We start from the raw sequence: 25622 nt of genomic DNA, 5'->3' as shown, positions 1-25622 counted from the left end.
CCCCTCATTTTTTTTCTCCATCTCCGTCTAACTAAATATACTTTTTGGAGTTATGTGAATGTGAACATGTCGCTGAGAACTTGTGAAAAAGGATATTTATGGAAATAGCAGTGCATGTTTGGCATTAAAGAAACATGTAATTGTAATTGAAGCATTCACAGCTTAGTTTCTGTGATAGTTTTCACAACGCTGGTCCTATTTTGTAATGCCCTTGGGTAATCCTGTTTGATTTCTAATCTAAGTTGCAATACATCTGCTATTGTAATACCTTTTCACTGATACATAAAGTGTAACTAACTAGATGCCTGTTTTCAATGGACCATCAACATATTTTCCTTCTTAACAATGTGCACAAATTGTATTAAAGATCAGCTGCATGTATGTGCATTTCTGACTCCTATTAAAAGTTATTATTTATAAAAATAAATAAAGCAAAGACTCAAAAGGAATACGATAATAAATAGAGATTGGGTTGTCATTTCTTTTCAAATATAATCTCCCTTTTGTAGCTGTGTGACTCTCATCTTGTTCCTCTAGCTTAAAGTGACACTAAAATGGTTTAAATCAATGAAAGTATGTGTTCTTAACTTAAACAAGTACATAACTGCAACTAACATGCACTTTCCATTCCAACTGGAAGTAATGATGGAAAGAAAAGGTTCAGGAGTTCACAGATACTATTACAAGAAGGCTGAAACTCACAGTAAGAAAGAGTTTCATGTGTAGCCCTGTTTTGGTTGGGGTTATGATAAATGGCCCTCCCCAAACAGGATATTATGATAAACCTGTAGGTAAATCTGAGAATCAGTACCTTTGCTAAGTGGTAGAGCGCATTTAATACATGGCTACTGTGAATAGAGGGAATTTCCTTCCTGGGAAAAAAAAAAGATAAATTCTGCTTTGGAACATGTTACATGTTCCACCAGAATTTAGGTAGTAATATGTAACATGTTCCAGCTCTCCACCCCCCTCCACTCCCCCTCACTGTGACAGCAGAAGGGGGATCTTCTTTCTGCACTAGCAGTCAGAATTTAAAAATAGTGCAGCCACACAGAACTCCACCCACAGGGCCGTGTCATTCATTCACAAAGTTCTGTGAATGAACGAACTACAAGTACATTCGGCCTTTGTGTTCTATGGCTTGTAGTTCTCAATGGTGCAGATTTATACACCGATAAGCGCTCATGTAATCCATTGACGTTTTCTGGTGAATGAACTGACTCATATTGGTGACAGGATCTAGGGACATCCTTGTTGAAGGGGGGCTGATGGATTCAGCTAAGCTACCCCCTGCACCCCCACAACCACCAGACCAGGGTTGTGGGTAAGAGGTCCTTGTCCTCATCAACATGGAATACGTTTTTTTGCTAGGGATGTACCCCCATTCAAAGTGCTACCCCAGTTGAGGAGTCGTGGCCTGGTATGGTTCAGTTCAGGTTCACTACGACAAGCCAAGAAAAATTTCATGCGTCCACTTGATTCTGAGCATGAGTGTTTTTTTCTCCATCGGAGTTCCACACAGACGATCGGAATTTCCCATAGGATTTTATTTTCCATTGGAAAAAAATAAAGCATGTTCTATTTCTAAACTCTGACAGAAAAAATGCCCGATGGGGCCCACACACGGTCAGAATATCCGATGAAAAAATTCCGTCTGACTTTTTTCATCTGGAATTCTGATCATGTGCACAAGGCATAAAAGTCCTTCATAGGCTTGTATTCGGGTTGCTGGTACTCTGGGATGAGAGGAAATGCTTTGTTTCTCCTTCCCCCAGTCTCATGCTTCCCTTGTGCTTGGTCGTTTGGCCATGGGGCATGAACGTGTGCCTGTAGTGTTCTGAGGTGAAGATGTCATCCTGCCATAAGTGTCAGAATGCCATCTTGAAACCTGGCAGCCTCACATCAGGGTAATAATTGGGAATATATGTTCCCTGTTTGGGACCAGCCAATTAGACTCCATTGAGTGGGCGTTTCCTCTTTCACCTCCATCTTACATATTGGGTGGTATGAGGTTGTTTTATGCACTGCTTGTCTTTACACCACTATAAACACATATTAGGGGAATCAATTTGTGCCATATTGGTTGGTAAATATGTTTCATTATTTGGGTGCCACATTTTGGTAGATGGAAATGATTATTTCTCTTTTTTTTCTAGCTGGGCTAGGTGCTTCAATTTCTGCCGTACCAATGGATTTCCCCATTGCTTATATAAACTTTTTTTTTTCTTTTAACAATTTTGATAATTATTAATGTAATGTGATCACTTTTGATGTGATCAGTTCTGGCAGTTGCAACAATATGATGCAGATAACATACACACTTTTTTTTTATTGTGACCGTTCCTTTGATTTGTATCTTTGCATCTGCATCAAGCATTAGACATGTGCAGCAGGGGCGTAGCTAGAGCATTTGGCGGATCCTATATCTGGCACCCCCACGGTAAAATGTAAAAACACCCCACTGTGCCCCCTACAGGAGATATACTGTTGTTGGCAAGGAGAGAGGGGGGGTCAGACAGAGAGAGAGAGAAAGGTCAGAGAAAGAGAGCGGGGGCCAGAGAGAGAGAGGAGGGGGGTCAAAGAGAGAGAGGGGGGTCAGAGAGAGATGGGAGTCAGAGAAAGAGATAGGTGGAGGGTCAGAGAGAGAGAGGGGGGTCAGAGAGAAAGGGGGTCAGAGAGAGAGAGGTCAGAGAGAGAGAGGGGGGTCAGAGAGAGATAGAAAGGGGGTCAGAGAGAGAGAGGGGTCAGAGAGAGAGAGAGAGAGGGGGGTCAGAGAGAGAGAGGGGGTCAGAGAGAGAGAGGGGGTCAGAGAGAGAGGGGGGTAAGAGAGAGAGGGGGGATCAGATAGAGAGAGGGGGTCAGAGAGAGAGGGAGGTCAGAGAGAGAGGGGGGAATCAGACACAGAGACAGAAAGAGGAAAGAGAGAGGGGGGTCAGGGAGAGGGAGCAGGGTCTGGTCAGTGAACGTGCTCACTCACTTGGAATGGTCCCCAGGGGCTGGCTCACTGGTTCATTCAGCAGTTTGTCAGTGTGGCTGCTTGTTTTTAATCTTCTGGCCTACCTCCCCTTCACAGACGAGCACACAGGAGGGACGGGACTCGGGAGAAGTGTAAAGCTGCTTGGGCAGACATGCTGGAGGTGGATTGGATGGAGCACACAAGAGTGGCGGGACTCAGGAGAAGTGTGTACAGTAGTTGGTGTGACGACATGGTCTCAGAGAGGAGTGGGGGGATTGCTGGACACTGTACACACATCAGAGTGGAGAGCGCCCTGATTGGGGGGGGGCGGTGGTTTCTGGAAACATGTCAGAGCTGAGAGCCGCGTGTGGGGGGTGGGTGGCACTGCCGCTGCTTGAAACATGAAAGTCAGTTGCCTGGTGCTAGTTGCAAGCTCTTTAGACAGTGTGGGAGTAGAATAACTAGCGCTGGGTGGCTGCTTGTCGCCACGCCATGCCGCCCGCTGTCTCTGCGCGGTCCTCTTCAGTTGCAGAGGGGGGGCGCCGGCCTGACACCCCCCAGTGTGTGACACCCGGTGCGGCCCGCTCCCCGCCCTTACTTAGTACACCACTGATATGCAGTTAGGTTTGTTCCAAATTGAAATTCAGATGAATTTTTCATTATTCGTAAATTTGGATGTATTCGAAAATTCAAAATTATAATAGTAACAAATTTAAACAAATCCACATGCGGTATTGCATGCCATTAAAGTCAATGCGGAACAAATTATTTTAGTTTCCATTGACTTCAATGGGGAAACTCACGTTAATAGTAGTTTGGATTTCGAGCATTCTCCTGGAACACAAAATAAAAGAATTGAAAAAATAGAATAGAAAATTAAGGGATAGAATAAAAAATAAAAGAATATAGTAAAACAAAACAAAATAGAATAAAAAATAAAATAACAGAATAAAAAAGAATAGAAAATAAAGCAATAGAATAGAATAATTCTAATTAATTTACACCTATTTATTTGTAGGTGCCAACTGGTATTTTGCATCAATGCTGTACAAGCACCTTACATTAGGATCACTGTGATATGACAGATATGACAGTTTCAAGTTTCAAGATCATAGGGCCAGATTCACCAAAGAGATACGACGGCGTATCTCCTGATACGCCGTCGTATCTTTGTTTCTATCTATGCGACTGATTCATAGGATTCCCGGCGATCCCCGACGGATTTTTGCGTTCGGTACGTCGTCGCTAGTCTAGTTTCCCGTCGCAAAGTTAGTCGTCGTTTGACCTGCCCTAACTTTACTCAGCAATCGTATTGCTGTTTAAAGTATGGCCGTCGTTCCCGCGTCGAAATTTAGGGCCAGATTCACCAAAGAGATACGACGGCGTATCTCCTGATACGCCGTCGTATCTCTGTTTCTATCTATGCGACTGATTCATTGAATCAGTTACGCATAGATATCCATAAGATCCGACAGGTGTAATTGTTTTACACTGTCGGATCTTAGGATGCAGTACCACGGCCGCTGCTGGGGGGAGTTCGCGTCGTAAACCAGCGTCGGGTATGCAAATTAGGAGTTACGGCGATTCCCGACGGATTTTCGCGTTCGCTACGTCGCTGCTAGTCTAGTTTCCCGTCGCAAAGTTAGTCGTCGTTTGACCTGCCCTAACTTTACTCAGCAATCGTATTGCTGTATAAAGTATGGCCGTCGTTCCCGCGTCGAAATTTAAAATTTAACGTCGTTTGTGTAACACGTCTGGGAATATGGAAGTACGCTACGCGCGTCGCCGTTCGAAAAAATTACGTCACGGTGCGCAAAGCATGCGCAGTAGGTCCGGCGCGGGAGCGCGCCTAATTTAAATGGCACACGCCCATTTGAATTGGCCCGCCTTGCGCCGGAGGCTGATAGCGTAGTTTTAATCGCAAGTGCTTTGTGAATCAGGCACTTGCGATGAAACTTTTCGGCAGTGTAACGTATCTACAACGCAGTTCTATGTGAATCTGGCCCATAGTGTAGATTTCGACTGCCTGCTATTATCTAATTTGTTATTTAACACTTTTGAGCAAATTAAACCAAACATTCACCACACGCTAATCTTCTTGATTTGTTTAATATACAGTGATTGGGTCAAGTGCATGTTTGAAGACATCAAATTCACTGCTTTATAAATGCCCACCAGTTTGACTACCTTTACAGTTTCTTTGCCCTTCTCCATATCTTCTATAATCGGCACAAGCAATGCAATGGCTGTAATACATTTAGATGACATAAAAGTGACTACATTAATTAATTATCATATATTATTAAATATTTTCACATCATTCAAATACACTGGTAATTGATTGCTGCAGTTTGATAACTTTTAAACTCTATCACTTAATAGTTTAAAGCACAGATCAAACTGTTGATTTCATTTAGTAAAAAACTGCAAGATATTTGGATTGGACAAAGAAATGGTAAAATTCAAATGACCACTACTAGAATTAATATACTGTAGGTATATAACCTACAATGATCAACTGATGATTGTATATGTGCACATAAAAATCAAGGTACAGTGCTAAAAATCAATCACCTTAAACCTTATTATACTGTATATAACTATTTAAAGCGGAGTTCCACCCTAAAAATTAACCTTCTATTAACAGATCACAAACTCAATATACAAGTCTCCTATAAATAAGCCAAAAGGCTGTCTTCTAACCTCCATATTTATTTTTTAAAGTTGTGTTTAACCACTTAAGCCCCGGACCATATTGCTGGTCAAAGACCAGAGCACTTTTTGCGATTCGGCACTGCGTCGCTTTAACTGACAATTGCGTGGTCGTGCGACTTGGTTCCCAAACCAAATTGGCGTCCTTTTTTTCCCACAAATAGAGCTTTCTTTTGGTGGTATTTGATCACCTCTGCGGTTTTTATTTGTTGCGCTATAAACAAAAATAGAGCGACAATTTTGAAAAAAATAATATTTTTTACCTTTTGCTATAATAAATATCCCCCAAAAATGTATAAAAAAAATGTTTTCCTCAGTTTAGACCGATACTTATTCTTCTACATATTTCATAAAAAAAAATCAATTATTGATTGGTTTGCGCAAAAGTTATAGTGTTTACAAAATAGGGGGTAGTTTTATGGCATTTTTATTAATATATATTTTTTTACTAGTAATGGCAGCGATCAGCATTTTTTTTTTGGTACTGCGACATTATGGCAGACACTTCGGACACTTTTGACACATTTTTGGGACCATTGGCATTTTTATAGTGATCAGTGCTATAAAAATGCATTGGATAACTATAAAAATGACACTGGCAGGGAAGGGGTTAACACTAGGGGGCGGGTAAGGGGTTAAGTATGTTCCCTGGGTGTGTTCTAACTGAAGGGGGGAGGGGACTGACATGGGGAAATGACTGATCGCTGTTCATACATTCATACATTGTATGCATTTCTCCCCCTGACAGGACCGGGAGCTGTGTGTTTAGCTTCCGGTCCTCGCTCTGTAACGAGCGATCGTGGGTGCCCGGTGGTGCTCACACCCGCCGTGCACGCATGTCGGGATTAGGGATGAGCGGAGGGCGCACACGCTCCTCTGGCGGCGCGCACGCGCCCCTAGTGGCCGCTTTGCGAGGTGACGTAGAGCTACGTGCTCTCGCGCAGGGGAGCCGACCTGCCACGGCTGGTCGGCAAGTAGTTAAAGTTAAATAAATTCAGTGATCGCAACACAGCATACCAGCAATTCCCATTCACATTCGCATCCACATTAAAGAGGAAGCAAACCCTCACCAATTCTTAAAAAAAAAAAAACACCTGCAAGAGAAAGGCATAATGAGCTAGTATGCACAGCATACTAGCTCATTTTGTGGCACTTACCTACGATCGAAGCCCCCGAAGTCCTCCTCTGTCCCGTCCACCGCTGCAGCCAGTCCCCTTATAGCTATGATTGGCCAGAGCAGCGATTACGTCAGATCCCAGCGCATGCGTGAAAACACGGCATTAACCCCAATAATGCCAATCACAAAAACGGCATGCTCAGTGCACCTGAGTCATTGTCTACGGCGTAGACATCGGTGCCCGTTTTTGTGAAAATATCTCCATAACTGTGTAGGTTAAGAAGATATTTCATGCACCTACAGGTAAGCCTTAATCTAGACTTACCTGTAGGTGCAAGTTGTGTGGTTGGCTTTACAACCACTTTAAAGTGCTAGTGACAGTGAGATTACTGCTAGTTTTTCACTCACCCAATAGAAGCGACCCCTTAAGTTATTAAGCAGATCTACTTGTGGTTAATGATAAGCTACAAGGATCACCCTCTGTGTTTTACTCTCTGACCTTCATGCTCCAATTGGGATGTAAGTAAAAATTGGAAAGAACTCACATTACTTTATTCAAATAGACAAAAGTTTGCTATTCAAATGACTCAAATTTTGTAGTGGCTCTCCTGGCAACTAGGAAAACCAGCCTAATTAACCATGCATCCTGGATGCGAATGTGCATTCCAAACAGGTTGTGGAGTGTCATGCTCACACCCTCCCTTGAGGGGGCGAGCAGGAGAGTCAGAACGCTCTCTACGTTGCAGAGAAAGGAGCTGTGAGTTAGTGGGCATCCTGACTCTCCTGCTCGCCCCCTCCCCCCTCAAGGGAGGGAGCGAACACGACACTAAACACCAGGGAGAAAGCCTTGCATTACTGTGTGGAGTTACAGACAGAAGAACAGGAAGTGAGGATTTCTCAAAAGAAATAAGGACATTTAAAATCAAAATCGAAGGATGAGGTAAGTGAAGGAGCACTGCACTAAGGTAAAGGAAGCTATTTAGGGAAAACAATTGTACCTTTACAACCCCTTTAAGGGGGTATTTTGCATTCTTCCCACTGACCATCACACTGATGTATCATAAATTTGTAGATATAGTAATTGTTAGCAGGGATTCCCTGAGATCAGAAAGTTATATCAAGGGTTCCTTTGTGTTGAAATGGCTGAGAAAAGCTCTCCTAGAGGGATAACACAGATATGTTATAACTATGCAAAAAATGCCATACCTGGAATTCTTCTTTAAACACAGTTGTTTTCTGTAGCTTTAACATAAATGTGTTTCTTGCACATATATCCATTTTTACACGTAAGGTACACATGAGATTCCAATACAGGGCATTTGCATTTTACAATTTGTTTGTCTTATCCAATATCTTGCAATTTATTACTGTATCGATTTAACAGTTGTATCAATGCTTTGATTTTTAAGGTGATTGACTTTAAAAAGCTATGGAAGTAAAATAAACAAATACCAATGTTGCATTTAGATGATGTGGAAATATTTAAGCGTTTTTAAGTAAACTAAAACAATACGGGTAATTACAGACAAGATTTGTATGTAAACACATAATCCTTTCATATGCAACAAGGCTTTTTGTATATATTTTTGAAATTTAATCATAATGTGTGGTTCTCAGCATGGCTTTCTGTGACTTAAATATAGTTGATTAATTTATTCTTGCCATACTATTTTTAATATATTAATATATGTTTTGGGTGCTGTGTATGTTTAGTGTGTAATAACTAACCCATCTATTTTATTTTAAAGTATCGTTTAAAATCATGGTTATTTTATGAGTAATCAATAAGGCTGCATAAAGTTTTAAATTTTAGATGGATGACTATGTAAGGCCTTTTTAATTATTCCTTACAAATACTATTTAAATTCATGTCTTTTCATTTTTGAGTATAGAAAGTAGATGTTATTTATGTATGTACTTATTTTTTATTTATTTATTTATTAGTGCCTATCATCAGATTCAATAGGACCTTTCAGCTTTTTTGCAAGAAATTAGATGATACACAGTGTTTAATACTTTGAGTTGTTATAACTGTCTGTTTATTAAGGCGATACCTCACATTTAAATCACATTTATTATATCAAGAAATATTCAATAAAACCATATGATAATAATCTGTACCCATGAAAGAGCTACCATTAGTTCAAGACCCAAAATCAATATTCCATTACAAACCTGTACTGTAAAAATGAACAAATGTTTGCTTTTTCAGAACAGATACAGAACACATTTCCAAAATGCGTACAATACATTACAAAATGTATATAGGCTTCTCCTGCTTTTGTTAATATACTTATTAGAGTTCCTGATCCTGCCTGTGTGTGACTAGTGATTGATGGCAGACATTCATTTGAGAAATTGTTTCAATTAAAATATTACAATAGTAATAATTTTTAAAGATGTTCCACAAGAGCTGCAGTAAAGGTCAATATGTATCTTATTCCGTACCGCCTCGTTCTCACCTACCCATTTGAAATATTGGGAATTTGAGATCCATCATGAAAGAAGTGTGACTTACATGGCTAAATTACCTCTTTTTGGCATGATTCCAGCACACTTTAAATGAGGTAATTGTCCTTGACTATAAAATTTGCATTTTTAAGACTTAATTGCTATCATTACATTACATTTTTTTCTTCCCAAAGATCATTTTGCAATGCTATTAATTTATATGAATCAAGCATTTTATTTTTTGCATGGAATTTTCATTTTAACAATGCACATTTAAATGCCATTCGTAATGTTTGTCTGAGAATCTTTGAGCAGATACTTGTAAAAAAATGTATCACTGCAGAACTGGGTATTGTAAAATACAGGACCATGAACAGTTTTCTCTTCAAGAACATCAATATTATCACTATAATAATGTTGCTCTGTTCTATTTTCCAGTTTAACAGTTTGACTATTTTTACCAAAGCATATGTAAAAACGTTATATTAATGCCCTATATTAGTGCTCAGATCTTTTATGTGGGGTTTTATTGTTCCTTTTTACCTACTGCAGCATAAGCTTACCGGTAAACTCCCCAAGCCCTATTCCATGTTTTTATAATTTGCACTGTCATTGAGCAAAACACATGATACAGTTCTGAGAAAGTTGTAAATGACTGGGTAAATGTAAGCTGTATAAAAAATCAGCAGTTATGGGTGCACAGTTAACCACAGATTAAAAAAGGAATATTCCGAATAGCTTTTACCTACTATCCTGAAATAGAGAATAACCACCTTTTTGAATCTATGATGTATGCATTGACATGGGAATTTGGTAATAGTTTTAAACCATAGTTTTCATAAGTAAATATTTTACTTAGTAAACAATTATTTAAGGGCTTCATAGTATCTTGTAACCCACTTTATAATAAACTGACTGTCTATACAATAAGAAAAAAAAAAACATTGTACAACTGAGAGTCGTAATTCTTAGATGATATGACAGCATCATCAGCATCATAGACAATTGGTTGCCTAGTTCAGTGCAAAGCTTATGGCATACACTTGTCGCTTACCATATTTTATCTGTCTCAGGCCTCGTACACACCACCGGATCTATCCGCTGGGATTTATCCGCAGATCAGTTCCAGCGGATAGATCCGGTGGTGTGTACGTCCGAGCGGATATTTTTCCGCGGATATATTTCCGGCCGATGGATTTCCAGCGGATAAAAATTTCTTAGCATGCTAAGAAATCTATCTGCTGGAATCCTGTCCAGCGGATTGATCCGGTGGTCTGTACAGACTCACCGGATCAATCCGTCCGCTCCTCTCCCTCGCATGCGTCATAATGATTCGACGCATGCGTGGAAGTCTTTATCTTCCAGCGTCGTGCACGTCGCCGCGTTATCATAGCGAGCGGCGGCGCGACACGTCACCGCGGATGGATCCGCGCGGATTTCGATCTGATGGTTAGTACAACCATCAGATCAAAATCCGCCAGAGGATTTATCCGCGGGAACGGTCCGGAGGACCGTTTCAAGCGGATAATCCTCTTGTGTGTACGGGGCCTTAGATGTTTGAGACAGAATAACTTTGTGGTATCTGTTGAAAAGATTATCACTGTTGAGTGTATTTGTGACTAATGATGAGTCAAACGTATCTAGATTAAGTTCAGGGCAGGTTAGCTGAACTGTACAGGAGTTCAGTTGCAGATTACAAACCTGACTATGGTCAATAAGTGACAAATCTCAGAAATCAGTGATGACAATTTTGTAGACTTATAGGCAAGGGATTGTCAGACAAGTTAAACAATTTGGTTTGAAAGACTTTTAATAATGCCTAAAGTGAAATATAAAAAATGCAGAATTAATTTAAACAACATACTGTATCTGAGGGGGCACTTTAACCTGTCTGTGAAGTGGTGTATCTGTACAAAGTATACAACTTACTGCAGCAAAACTGATATTTAAAAAGAAGAAAAAAACGCAGCTTAAATTGCCTGTAAATTACAGCTCCCATCTACTTTACTCTGTTGGAAAACAAAGCTGCTAGGAATTCTCTTCATCTATTCTCTTCATCTATGTTATCCTAGATGAGAGTCTGGTATGGATGTCAAGGGGAACCTCATGCAAAAAAAAGAAAAAGGATGTGGAGTTTCCTCCAGATTATCCAAGAATTCAAGAAAGGTGGAGTGAGTGCGTGCCCCCCTCTTCTAAGCCATACCAGTTCACATACTATCAACATGGGGAGGGTACCTTGCCAGAGGAAAAATCCCTGGCAAAGCACATTGCCCAATGTTGAGAACAAGGATCTCTTACCCACAACCCTGGCCTGGTAGTTGTGATGGTATGTGGGAGGGGCTTGTGAGAATATGGAGGCTTCATTCAAAATATGAGGGGACCCAGATACCAGCCCCCTCATATGAATGAGTAAGGGATACATATTGTCCCAATTAATCACAAAAAAGTCAGTAGTACATAAATATGCACACTTTTTGAACAAAGAAAAAAATGTTCGTCCATCATCAGTCCAGCAATGCAAATCCTTTTCAATCGCTATTAACAATTCCTGCCAAATCATAATGTGACATCTTTAACCAGATTTGATCATGTAATTTGTCATCAATGATAGAGACCCCAGCATTTATCATTTGCGACAAGTGTAAGGACTGCAGTGGACATGTTGGCAGGTTGGTGACTTTTTTTCTTTCAACAGGTTGGCGGGTATCATCTATCATGACGAGGGTCTACATTGCTGGATGACGTGATTGGCGATGGATTGTGGAAGAGTTTTGTTTTATTATTTAATAAAGAACTTGACAAGATGTGTGGTATCAAATTTCATTATTATTATTTTTTTGGTGAATGAATAAGGGATAGTATGTACCCTGTACTCCTTCATATGAAGCGGCATGTATCTGAGGGCCACCTTATTTTTAAAGGGTAGTAGTACTGTTGCAAAAAAATTCACCTCCCTCTGCAGCCAAAGGTTTAGCTCGACATGAGCAGCAATATTATTTGGTGGTTTTCTAAACCTTTAAACTAACAAAATTTGGTGTGACATCGACTTGGACTGAACCAGTGGCTCATCCTTACTTGCAAAATTTCAGCTAGACATTGGGATTGATCTAAAAAATTAGAGAGTGCAAAATATGGTGCAGGGGGGCTCCTTTTCACTGCCATGTGCCTCTTCAAAAATAGGGCACTATCTTTCATAGAATGTCCCACTTGATTGGAAGACAACCCCCCCCCCCCACAAAGAAAGGAGAAGAAAAGGAAGATAGAAAGTGGTACAGAATAGAAGGGGGGAGAAAAATATGGCTAAAGGACTATCTGTTTCCTAATGTAAATCACAATTGCATTAGGTATCTCCCAAAAGATAGAAGATTTATGGATCCCAATTATAGATACATATCCAACAGTGTTTTACTTTCAGACACGTTCACCAAACATTGTAGAGTGTGCTCTCCTGATTGCAACCTCGAAAACAAAATGCAGAGATTCTTGGGATAAAAGAGGTCTATCTGGTTAGAACCATATACCATCTGAGCAGTATTTTATAATTAGATTCAATGATAGACGTGTTTATGTAAGATTTGTGCATAAAAGGTATTGATTGTAAACAGGTACACAAATCTGGTGCAAGCACCACATGTGGAAACATGCTGAGGCCAGAGCGTCCATACAGACACTCCCTCCTCAGTACAGTTTCCCTTCCTCCTGCCACTACAGCCATCACACAGACAGCACAGTGGTGGGGAAGTTTTTAAGGTGGATTGGCAGAGCCTGATGACAATTTACAGAAAATACTTCCCCATAAGGTCTGCTCCCCGTGTGATTGACAAGAAGTCAGTGGGCAGATCATTAGCCAAAAGACAGCCTGCTACTGGCTATAGAATCTTTCCACTTCCTGATGTTAATCATAAGGTAAGAGCAGACTTGATCCAGAGCCAGTGTCTCAGCTTTCCCATGAGGTTCCTCCCACCGAAGCATCACTTCTTAAATGACTTTTGACTGTGAAGTCGACAGCTTCCTTATCAACCTATGACAGATGGTGTGGGGAGAAGATAGCATCTGCAAATATGTCACTTTACTACACAGCAGGTTGCCTGTCTCTGTATTACAACTTATTGTTGGTCTTAACTACCTTCAATCTTGTTATGTACACATTGGAGGTAAATCTTTTTGAATTTGACAACTTAATAGCACCATTTTGTAAAAATTGTGCTATTAAGAACAACCTGAATCTGATGCACATGTCAGCAAATCTACCGAAATGGGAGGTATGAGTTTTTGCATCTAGCATGGGTCATTTTAAAGGCCCATAGCACCAGAAAAGTGTTTTTTTTTGGGGGGGATTTATTGAATTCCCCCGCTAGTCTTGTATTCGGTCTCTGTGAGGGACTATGTTTGCTCCAATCAGAGCTACAATTGTAAGAGAGAGGAATTTCCTATTACAATTAAAGTAAATCCAACAAATGATGTTTAATGTAATAGACTTTTTTTGTTTACAAGTCCTAAATTAGAATTTTAATTAAGTCTCAATTGGCATCATCAAATGTATACTATACGTTGTATAACAATTTAATTACAAAAAGAGATTAAAGCCTAGAAAATGAATTGTACTAACTCTGAAACAGATATAGTAAGTATTAGACAATATCATATACATGCATGAATATTCATTCATTTTCAATGTGTTGAAACATCAAGGCTAATGTGAAAATCTCTGAATTTGTAAATTTGTAAATTACAAAAATATAATTATGGCATTTTGTTGTTCCTTCAGAGAATATTGAAGCCAATATCACTGTGTTGTTTCATGAAGGTGCATTTATGCAGACTAGAACAAGATATATTTTTGCACTTTTTGGACTCAACACAATTGACATGTTAAAGCAAATTGAACATTCAGTTTACATCAACTAACTACATTTTAGGTGCATCACAAAAAGTGTGCAAACGCATATAGTTTATTTTCTTATTTTAACCATCTAGTCCTAAGTCCCAGATTCCCAGAGCGTTTTATTTAAATTTTGTTTAGCTTTCTTTAGTGATGTCTGTGTTTTAAACATTATGGCCCGGATTCGGAAAGAAGTTACGACGGCGTATCTGGAGAATTCGGGCCGTCGCAACTCAGCGCCTGATTCATAGAATCAGATAAGCCTCACAGTTGCCTAGATACGAGCGGCGTAAGTCTCTTACGCCGTCGTATCTTAGTTGCATATTTACGCTGGCCGCTAGGTGGCGCTTCCGTAGATTTACGCGTCGAATATGGTAATGAGCTAGATACGCCGATTCAGAAACGCACGTGCGCCCGGCGCATTTTTTTACATTTTTTGCGTAAGTCGTACGCGAATAGGGCTGTGCGTAAGTCACGTTCATGTCTAAAGCAATGACTATTTGCGGCGTAATTTCGAGCATGCGCACTGGGATACTTTCACGGACGGTGCATGTGCTGTTCGTTAGTAACGTCAATTACGTGGGGTCATGACTGTTTTGCATACAACACGCCCCCTACCAGCCTATTTTGAATTAGGCGAGCTTACGCCGGCACATATACGCTACGCCGCCGTAACTTTGGGCGCAAGTTCTTTCTGAATACAGGACTTGCCTCTCAAAGTTACGGCGGCATAGCGTATATGAGATACGCTACGCCCGCCTAAACTTACGGCAATCTTTCTGAATCCGGGCCTCTATATTTTAGTTTCGAATGCATGTGTTTTGTTTCCTTTTTTAATGGGAATAAATTGTGAAATAATAAATGCAGTTTACTGTACTTTTTCATCACAAAAAGTGATCGTGTGTACAGGGCATAAGAACTGTCTGCAGCAAAACCAATATCCATCTTCAGAAGCTCTGACAAAAACAAGGCAGCTCCTTAGACCAGGGGTGCCCAACCTTTTAAAGAGTGAGGGCCACTTAAGCGACTTGGTAACCGGTCGAGGGCCACAATGAGCAGAGCGGGCGGATTGCAGGTCTCTGTCTACTCTGTATATGCAGAGTGGACATGGACATGGACACAGCCCACTATACTTTAGACTTTTTTTCCGGATTGGGTTGAAGGTAGGACACAAGTCGGTTTACATCTGCCACCCTTTAGAGGTGAATGGAGGGTCCAATTGGGTTGGACTGACCATGTGAAAGGGGCCCAAGGCTGCTTTCACACAGATGCCCTGCAGTTTACCCGCACCACTGGTGCAACCCAGTGTACCTTTGACTTTCATGCATTTTGCAATAGACTTATTATATTCTGCAGGTTTGGTGCACTTTCAGAAAGCTCACCAAACTCACAGGTAATAACAGAAGTTTATGGCTCAGTGCATGTAACCCGCAGGTGCACTACTCTGAACCTGCAGATCAGTTTGAAAGTAGCCCAGTAACCACTGCAGAATAGATATGCCCATAGAGGACTCCCCCTGGGCCACTGGTTGAACACCACTGCCTTAGACACTGCCCTTCAAGGAGCTCTCATCTTTGTTTTCTGTGTGGGTATGCTGGGTTCTCCCAATGGTGCCAATGTGTATCCTGATTATCCAAGAATCCTTGTACATGCCATCCATATCTAGCATACCTATATACCTTGGGACTCCTGTGCATATCTGCGTTCCAGTGAGTTCCAGCACTAAACTCCTCCTAGAAACATCTTCACTGTGAGTCCACCAACCTAATGTTGCAAGTGACTTATGTTAGTACTCCTGCCCTTCTGTAAGCCCAGCACTCCAGTGCTTCAAGATACTCCTGTACTCCTGCCATTCCTGTGAAGCCAGCATTGTGTGATTTCCCAGATCATTGTCTCTAGTGTTTCTCTGTACCTGGTCAGCTGTAGTCTGCAGAAGTGTACACCACAGCACACCACACCACATCAAAATCAAGCATATGGCTTGAATGAAGGGTCCACAATCCCCCGCCATATGAGTCAAAAAAACAAATTTCTCCCAGTGAAAATTCTGCTTTCTAATTACTTTCTTCAGTGTTCCATACTTGCAGAACTGAGTAATGGCCACAATTATCCACAGGTGTCCTCACACAGACTTGTTTTGCTGAAGAAGTCAGGGAGTGTGTCAGACCCATAATATTACTGAGTTCTGATTAATGAGCACATTTGGTCTAACTCTCTCTATGGTGCCCATTTGGACATCCTGCACAATTGCTGTACCAGGAATGTTTAGTGAGACTATGAATGAAGGTTGCTAGCACAATGTTTACCTAACTTATTAACTATATCTGTGGCCTTAGTATCATCACAAAGGACAAGGGGACACTCATTGTGCCTGAAGGAAAACAAGGAAAGGGGCGCCTCTGAGTATATATCAGAAACGATTGAAAAATGAGCGTGGCTATCTCTACACCAATAGCACGCAAGCTCGGAAATGCTTAGCACAGCTGTGACGTCACAGCCCGGCGCCAACGCTGTGTTTGCTTCCCAAGCCTCATTTTGGCTCAGATCACACAGCCGTGTCGTTACCATAATGTGGATGCCAGACGAGCCTTGTAGATACCACAGCATGGCCAGCGACAGACTCTGGCATCAGACTTTCCCATACAAACACTCCCGAATCTGCTGTTCTCAGCCAATCCACCCTATCCTCATTGGATCTGAGGTGGTGCCAGCAACAAATGGACTTGCTGTGACCTGTAGTCCTCCCCTTCCTCTTCAGGCCAGAGATGTATCTGAACTCAACTCGACTGTCTTCCAGTTGAGTGGATATTGTTTTCTCAATAAATGTTTTTTTGATATATACTTAGAGGCGTCCCTTTCCTTGTTTTTCTCCTAGCTTACTGGAACCCGCTCCTGGTCTTTTCAGTGGCAGCCCTGACAGACTCATCTATATATATATATATATATATATATATATATATATATATATATATATATATATATATATATATATATGTATACAGGGTGGGCCATTTATATGGATACACCTTAATAAAATGGGAATGGTTGGTGATATTAACTTCCTGTTTGTGGCACATTAGTATATGTGAGGGGGGAAACTTTTCAAGATGGGTGGTGACCATGTCGGCCATTTTGAAGTTGGCCATTTTGAATCCAACTTTTGTTTTTTCAATAGGAAGAGGGTCATGTGACACATCAAACTTATTGGGAGTTTCACAAGAAAAACAATGGTGTGCTTGGTTTTAACGTAACTTTATTCTTTCATGAGTTATTTACAAGTTTCTAACCACTTATAAAATGTGTTCAATGTGCTCTCCAGTGACATGCGGCGAGTGCTACGCTGTGGGCTCTTGCTGAATGAAGCTAGGACAGCCACTAATGTTTCTTCATTAGACCCCTTTCACACTGGATACGCCTATAGCGGAGCCTTAAAATTGCGGTAAAATAGCGGTGTTTTACTGCAATTTTAATGCTCCGCTATAGGCGTATCCAGTGTGAAAGGGGTCTAATGAAGAAACATCAGTGGCTGTCCTAGCTTCATTCAGCAAGAGCCCACAGCGTAGCACTCGCCGCATGTCACTGGAGAGCACATTGAACACATTTTATAAATGGTCAGAAATTTGTAAATAACTCATGAAAGAATAAAGTTACATTAAAACCAAGCACACCATTGTTTTTCTTGTGAAATTCCCAATAGGTTTCATGTGTCACATGACCCTCTTCCTATTGAAAAAACAAAAGTTGGATTCAAAATGTCCGACTTAAAAATGTCCGACATGGTCACCACCCATCTTGAAAAGTTTCCCCTCTCACATATACTAATGTGCCACAAACAGTAAGTTAATATCACCAACCATTCCCATTTTATTAAGGTGTATCCATATAAATGGCCCACCCTGTATATATATATATATATATATATATATATATATATTTATTTATCCCTGCCCTTCGGACTATTAGGAACATTATATTGAGGTATCTTAGCATTGCGGCTTTTTACTTGTAAATTGTGCTTGAAGGAAATGTGACTTACAGAGATCCTATCACCATACTACCCACTAAACACAGTCAATAAATCAGATTTCAGTGTGCTTACAGAATCCCTGCCTGCTGTAGTGATTTGACCTAACTTAAGATATAAAGGCCCCAATTCTGCTAATCTGTCAACACTTCTAAAAGCATGGGATAGAGATGCTTTAAGGCAGGGGTGCCCAACCCGTGGCCCGTGGAGCCCTCTGATGTGGCCCACAACCTCCTGCTCTGGGATGAAATAGAATACTGTTATTAAAGGTAAGTTTATTACTAAAATCACAGTGTATATATGGACAAATCTGTTCTGCAGTGGTTACTGGGCTGCTTTTAAACTGATCCGCAGCTGCAGAGAAGTGCACCTGCAGGTTACCTGCACTGAGTCATAGACTTCTATTACCTACGAGTTTAGTGTGCTTTCTGAAAGGGCACCACGCTTACAGGATTTAATAGAAGTCTATGGCAAAGTGCAGCTAACCTGCAGGAAAGCAACAGGTGAACTGTGCTGCAGTCGTGGTGCTGGTAAACAACAGTGCATCAGTGTGAAAGCAGTGTTAGGCCCCTTTCACACGGTCAGTCCAACCTAACCGGACCCTCCATTCACCTCTAAGGAGTGGCAGGTGTAAATGGACTTGTGTCCGTGTACAAACGCCTACCTCCCAAGTCCAATCCGATTCGTTAAAAAAATAAAGAAGAGTAGAGTGGGTTCTATAGAATAGGATGGGCTGCCATCCACCCGCTCTGCTCATTGTGGCCCACGTTCCTTGTCTATGGAACGTTGGGTTGTGGTTTTGACAGGTTTTTGTTCACTCTCTTTTTACATTTGATTACATTTTAATTGAATGTGGAACTGGTAGAAAATGTTTAAGATATGCTATGAAACTAGTTTTTTTTTTCAATCTGTTGTGTCTGCTATGTCTACCATTTACTTCTGAATAAAAAAAATCAAAACTACCGTAAAAAATTGAAATGAATCAGATAGCCAGATTCAGAGAGGTTTACGCCGGCTTATCAGTAGATACGCCGTCGTAACTCTGAATCTGCGCCATCGTAAATTTAAGTGTATTCTCAAATTGAGATACACTTAAATCTAGCTAAGATACGACAGTGGGCGCCGTCGTATCATAGCTGTCTATTTAGGCCGGCCGCTAGGGGCGTGTACGCTGATTTACGCCTAGAATGCGTAAATCAGCTAGATACGCCTATTCACGAACGTACGCTTGCCCGTCGCAGTAAAGATACGCCGTTTACGTAAGGCGTTTTCAGGCGTAAAGTTAGTCCACCAAAAAGCTGGCCCAGCCAATGTTAAGTATGGACGTCGGTCCCGCGTCAAATTTTAAAATTTTTACGTTGTTTGCGTAAGTCGTCCGTGAATGGGGCTGGGTGTAATTTACGTTCACGTCGAAACCAATAAGTCTTAGCGGCGTAATTTGGAGCATGCGCACTGGGATATGTCCATGGACGGCGCATGCGCCGTTCGTAAAAAATGTCAATCACGTCGGGTCACGATTCATTAGCATAAAACACGCCCACCGCTTCACAATTTGAATTAAGCCGGCCGATTTACGCTACGCCGCCGTAACTTAGGACGCAAGTGCTTTGTGAATACAGCACTTGCCTCTCTAACTTACGGTGGCGTAGCGTATATGAGATACGCTACGCCTGCCTAACGTTAGGCACAGGTACGTGAATCTAGCAATTTACAATGTTATACAAATATGGGCAGGTAGTAGGCAGAAGCTGCCTTTGGTGCCTTCCCCCAGATGCCCTTTGAGAACACCAACTTCCAAAAATAACATTTGAAATCTCTCTGGAAGCTTCAAATTCAAGAAATTTGGTACAAAGCTAATATCACTGGAAATCAGGATGAACTCTACTTATCAGAGCAACTCTGTTTTGGTTCTATTGGTACTCAAAAGCAAATTAAAAGCACATGCAGGCACCTGGAGATGGTAAATACACTATGAGGGTGACTTACTTATTTTTTATTTACTAAAGGCAAATAGGCTGTTTACTTTGCAAAATAAGTTGTATTTGCAAGGGAATTTTCCCCAGAGCTTAGTGAATGAGTTGAAGCTTTGTTGTCTTCCACTATCCAATCATGTGCAAACAAAAATTGTGTTTTATATTTTCCTTGAAAATGATTCACTAAGCTCTGGGAAAATGAATTTGCAAGGTGCAAATTCCCTTGCAAGGGAATAGTTTATTTGCTTTTAGCAAACTAACTCCTGTTTGTCAGTTTCTCTGGTAACTTATGGTCACAGATTCACATTAAAGTGTGCTTGACAGTGGAAACAGAACAGGATATGATATATAGAGTTGAGCGAACCCGAACTGTAAAGTTCGGGTTCGGTACGGACTTTGGGTTTTTCCCGAACCCGAATAATTGCTGAAAGTTCGGGTCCGGGTTCGGAGTTCGGGAAAAAAAAATGCACGGAGGTCCCCCCAAATTCAATAACCAGACACTTTAGGTCTGGTATGGATATTAAGGGGAACCCTGCCGTCAATTTGAAAAAAAAATGACGTGGGGGGGGCAGGATCTGGGGGTCCCCTTTGTTAAAGGGGTCTTCCAGATTCTGATAAGCCCCCTGCCCGCATAGCCCCACAACCACCGGGCAAGGGTTGTGGGGATGAGACTCTTGTCCCCATCAACATGGGGACAAGGTGCTTTGGGGGGCACCCCAAAGCACCCTCCCAATGTTGAGGGCATGTGGCCTGGTGTGGTTCAGGAGAGGTGGGGCCGCACTCTGTCCCCCCCTCTTTTCTGTGGCCGGCCAGGTCAACATGCTCGGATAAGGGGTCTGGTGTGGATTTTAGGGGGAACTCCACGCCATTTTTTTTTTCAAATTGACGGCGGGGTTCCCCTTAATATCCACACCAGACCTGAAGGGTCTGGTTATTGAATTTGGGGGGACCTCCGCGCATTTTTTTTTTTACTAAAAGTCCGTGTCCCATTGACTTCAATGGGGTTCGGAGTTCGGGTTCGGGTTCCCAAACCCAAACTTTTTTTTTAAAGTTCGGGTCCGAACCCGAACATCCAGGTGTCCGTTCAACTCTAATGATATATTGTAACAAAATACTAATAAAATAAAAAAAAATACAAAATTACATCCATTCCATCTTAAAATAAGGAGAGAAAGAAATGTTGATTCCTAAACATACTGTGACCTATACAATTCAGGATTTCCATAACCTAATACTAGCTCTGTGTTAATGTTAAGCATTCTTCTTTACAATATAGAAGGAAAACTTCATCAAAAACATGCAGAGCTGAATTTAGAGAGCACTCATAAGTCAGAGTTGGAAAAATCTAGTTTTCAAGTACTAATACTAGAAGAGATTCACACAATAATTTATATTCACAGCTGGAATCCACAGCAGGGAAGCCTATAATGTGCCTCCATTCCAACAGTTCTCATACAAGCAGCTTGTCATGATCTGTAGTTGAATTTAAGTGCAATTGTTAGGCTGGTCATAGACATTAGAGGATAGTTGAACTTGCAGAAATGGTCTTTCAATTATCAGAATAAAATTCTGCAATGCAGAGTGCTCTAAAGAATCATACAGTTGACTTAGCCATGCATCCACATTTACATAAGAAGTGATTGTGAGTTTTCCAATTAAACAATGTCTGTAGGTATCCACAGGTGTTATTTTTTGTCTTTGGGTACCTTTAGACAGTAAGGATAACTGAACCCAGGTTTCTATCACATATTTAAAATGTGAAACTGTATAGTAAACTTAAACGTAAACTTAATTTATTTCATTTGTTCATAATTGTAAATGTATGGATGTAAATAGTTCAGTATCTCATTTATCTATAAATTAACATTTCTGTTTTGTAAGGTTACTATTACCATATCTTTTGTTCAGGATGGCTTTCAGTTTTAGCTGGCTTTCAGTAAATCACTAAGAGGATAAACCTGACTCAAGTTAAATGTGACTTGCTATAGACATCATTCTTTTAAATGTTTAGTCAGTTTTCAAAGGACATTCACATATTTCCATCTAAAACAACAGTTAAAAGATCCACACTGGAATGTCAATGTATTCAGGGTAAAATTGGTTCAACAGTTCAATAAAATGCAGCGTACTGTACTCATCAAAATGTTCTTTGTATGCACATTAATAACATGTTTTATGATCAAATCTCACATAGGAGGATAATATGCTATAATAGCTCAACAAGTTTAAAACTATAGAACAGATGATCACAGGCAATAGTAGGAGACACTAATATGAAACAAGTTTTGCCAGAACATTCATAGTTTTGTGTGCAAAATCAACTACTGTGATTTTTGTTTCTTTCTTGCAGTATAACACTTATGTTGGCATTAGCAGTATCCAAGTTTTCACAGTTTTGCCCAATTTTTTTTAAAAGTAGCTATTTTTTTCTTTAGCCTGTGCAAAAACTCATAGCAACCATTTTAAATTGAGCAAAATACACTTTTTTATCACAAGATGGCAACTATCAGCCTTATTTCTAAACAGGGCTCATCTAGGTGGATTCAGCATCGATGCACCCCTACAATGACAACTGAGTGATCAAAGACCACTGATCACTCAGTTCTTGGTCTTCAGTGAATAGAGAGTTGGTGACTGACAGTTACTGCCCCTACAAAGCTCACTGGAGAGCTGGACTGACAAGGGGATTTGAGTGGCTGGTTCAGTCTCTCAGCAGCTCACTCACATTAAATTTTGGATCTTTCCAGAGCCTGGCCCAGTTGTGTGTACCTACAGGTCACAGGAGTACAGAATTAAGTGCACTCCTTAGACCCACAGGAGAAGTAGGACCAAAAGACGTTTGGCCCTACTTCTCTTTTAAGTGCTAATTCTCAAGTTCGGTAACCCATAGCCCCAATCAGAATTCTATCTGCTAAAGTCAGGCCAGTAAAATATTTGATTATTATTGGTTACTGAAATTAAGAATCGCAATTAAGTCATTTATTGATGCCTTATGTGCATGGTATTTACGCAGCGATTTTTCAAACTTGAAATAAAAGACAGTTTTATGAATAAAAAATAAATGAAAAGATGGTTAGCACAATTTTTTTGTATAATGTGAAACATGATATTATGGCAAGTAAATAGATACCTAACATGTCATGTTTTAAAATTGCACACACTCATGGAATGGCGCCAAACTTTGGTACTTAGAAATCTCCATAGGCAATGCTTTAAACATTTTTACAGGTTACATGTTTAGAGTTACAGAGGAGGTCTAGGGCTAGAATTGTTGCTTTTGCTCTAACACGTGTCGATACTTCACATGTGTGATTTGAACGCTGTTTAAGTATATGGGTGCGACTTACGTCTGCGTTAGCTTCTGTGCGTGAGCACACAGGGAAAGGGCTGCTTTAATTTTTAATTTGTTTTTATTCTTTATTTTACTTTTATCAATTTTTTTTTACACTTTCTATTTAAAAAAAAATGTGATCACTTTTATTCCTATTACAAGGAATGTAAATGTCCCTTGTAATAGGAATAGTGCGTGACAGATCCTCTTTATGGAGAGATGTGGGGTCAATAAGACCCCCACATCTCTTCTTCAGGCTGAAAAGGCTGTGATAAAAAGTAAATAAACTCTCTCTTCAGCTGTATCCTCTGCTTTGTTTCCTTATTGTTTACTCATAACGTCGTGCCCATGCCTTCGAGGGCCATAGAGGTAACTGGGAACCATCTGGTCACCATAAATCTCTATGGTAAACTTCCAGTGGTGACGGATTCATTCTCTGGCTCGCAGGGGTGAGCTGGCAGAAGCACTGGAGGGCAGCAGGAGGGGGGACATTCCCTCCCGCCGCCTGTAAGAATGATCAAGCAGATGAACTGCCACTATGATTGTTTTTATGGTGCACAGAATTGCTGGATGAAAAAGATGATATCTGTCGCTGCAGGCATCATTCGTATATAACCCCACTCAAAGTTCAGAACGTCATATGACGGCCTATGGGCAGGAAGTGGATAAGCATGATCACCTTTCTGATCATGCACCTGTCTCTGCTGACCTTTTGCTCAGCCTAACTCCATTTTTTGGAGCATAAGTTATACCCTTCCTGCCAAATCAACCTACAGGCAACAGATCCAGCCTAAAATTATGTTTGTAGAAACTCTAGATGAAATGATAGTGTGGAATAGTGATAAGGCATTCTGTGGAATAATCATAAGGCATTTATAAGAATATAAGAAGCCTCCTATTTAATATTGGTGCCTAGATACAAACCCAGGTAGCAAGCAATTATGCTGCAAGTTTAAAAATGACTAGCTAAGCTATTGCTAGACTTGCCAAGCTTCACAAGTTTGCTGCACAACTAAAAATTGTGCTTCAAGTGCTCTACAAGTGTACAACTTTCCAGTGAAAATGTGCAGCAAGTTAACCGACTTACAATTCAACACTGCCAAAAATGTGAGGCAAGTTATCCTTGCCATCTGGTAACAGGAAACAGTCAATTTTACTGATCAGGTCCACATTTTAGAGTGGCAAAAAAAGCCAACCTATAATAAGCAACATCCTCTGATATTATGAACTCTCCAGCACAAACTCAGCAAAAATATTCCTTTGTGATTAAATGACTAAAACTAAACATTTTTATTTCCAAGCTAAAAAAGGCAGGGGACCTACTAGCTAAACAATATAAACAGAAAATTAATACATTCAGAATTTTCTTCCTGATAGATAAAAGCAAAAGCATGAACTTTACTCCCTTGATTTTGCGAACTGTTTCAGTTCATTGTATTCTTCTCTATATTGCTTAAAATTTTCACAGGATGATGTCCTATGCATACAGACATCCAACATTTCTTATAAACTTTAAATCTTCCCAAGGTATTCCTTTGAACAGTCTGATAGCCATTATCTTCTACTGTCTGAAAGTTGAATACAATCCTTGCATTACAGAAGGCCCTTGGCCTGGGTGACTTTGGTAGTAAATGTTGTAAAACCTACATTGACATCCTAGCACTTTACCTTTGCTAGATTTGAGGTCCTTGAGACTCTCAATATCATTAAACTGAATAAATCCCCCTCAAAAACTGTAAATTGTAGGTCTATTTCCAAAGAAAAAATGCTTTGGCCATACTTTAATACTCATGTCCACATTAAATGTTTATTTACTCATTGTTACTGTAAAGGACCTGTTTTCCTGATCCTATTGGCTATTGTACAGCAGTAACAATGAATAATATATAAATATGTAAACATGTGAAAGAAAAATTAGGACACAAAATAGTTCATAGTCCCAACAGTACAGGGAAGAAAAGAAAGTCCGTATTGTGTCAGTTGTTAACACCCGTGTTCATTTCAACCATGCAGCTTCCGTGGTCTAAATTAGCCTTAAGTGAGTCCACCACCAGTATTCGCAAGCCGCTTACCAGATTTTAAGGTCCCAACGGACCAAGCCCAGCATATAACTCCACAACCAATGGGTATTAGTATCCGGGTACAGCAGACTCCGTGTTAATGTTCAATAGACCAA

The sequence above is a fragment of the Rana temporaria genome, chromosome 5, assembly GCF_905171775.1.
Source record: "Rana temporaria chromosome 5, aRanTem1.1, whole genome shotgun sequence".
NCBI lineage: Eukaryota > Metazoa > Chordata > Amphibia > Anura > Ranidae > Rana > Rana temporaria.
The sequence above is the reverse complement of the archived record's forward strand: the minus strand, read 5'-3'. Positions refer to the sequence as shown.